This window comes from Gavialis gangeticus, unplaced genomic scaffold (assembly GCF_001723915.1).
Source record: "Gavialis gangeticus isolate Ggan-Ray unplaced genomic scaffold, GavGan_comp1, whole genome shotgun sequence".
NCBI classification, from domain to species: domain Eukaryota; kingdom Metazoa; phylum Chordata; order Crocodylia; family Gavialidae; genus Gavialis; species Gavialis gangeticus.
The window spans coordinates 57864277-57864799 of record NW_017729024.1 but is presented as its reverse complement, the minus strand read 5'-3'; the positions used below and the strand labels follow the sequence as shown (position 1 = coordinate 57864799).

The window sequence follows — 523 nt, the reverse complement described above, 5'->3', positions numbered from 1 at the left end:
TCCCTTGGGCATTTTTCTGTTCTGTGTAATCCCTATCTGCACAACCTCCCCCTTACCGGTAATACATTCCTCACCACCATCCATTCAATTTCTACATATTCCCTCTTTGCCTGCGCTTCTCACATCTCCCTCCACACTTTGACTGACTGACTCTCGGTCAGGTTCCGCACTTCTGTTATTCTGCTTCTGACCTTTATATTCCTTTCAAGGTTTTTACTATTTTCCCATTTCTTCAGACTCCTTTCTAACAATGCATGTTGCACCATGAACTTCTCCTCTCTTGCGTGGTGGGCTGGGGGAGGGGGGGCAGGGGTCCAAGTCCAAGGCATTTCCATCCCTCCTTCCCTCTTTCCTATGTCTGCAAGACTTTTCCAGCTAAGTATTGCCAAAAGCCCTCCATTTTCCCTGTTCCCTTTACCTCCACCATCCACATTTTGCTGATGAATTTTGTATAAACAAACAACTCTATGTTTTGCATTCCCTATCCTCCTACCTGTTTTCCCTTGCTTTCCCTCCTGAGAAC

The 523-nt window shown here is 46.1% G+C and overlaps 1 long non-coding RNA gene across 1 annotated transcript in view; it reads right to left on the bottom strand.

Annotated features, from left to right (window-relative positions):
• Nucleotides 1-399: 399 nt before the first annotated feature.
• LOC109297399 overlaps nt 400-523 on the bottom strand; it is a 6034-nt gene continuing 5910 nt past the window's right edge. Inside the window, exon 2 of the long non-coding RNA XR_002097304.1 lies at nt 400-493. This is a non-coding gene — a long non-coding RNA (uncharacterized LOC109297399). The remainder of the gene's footprint in view (nt 494-523) is intronic.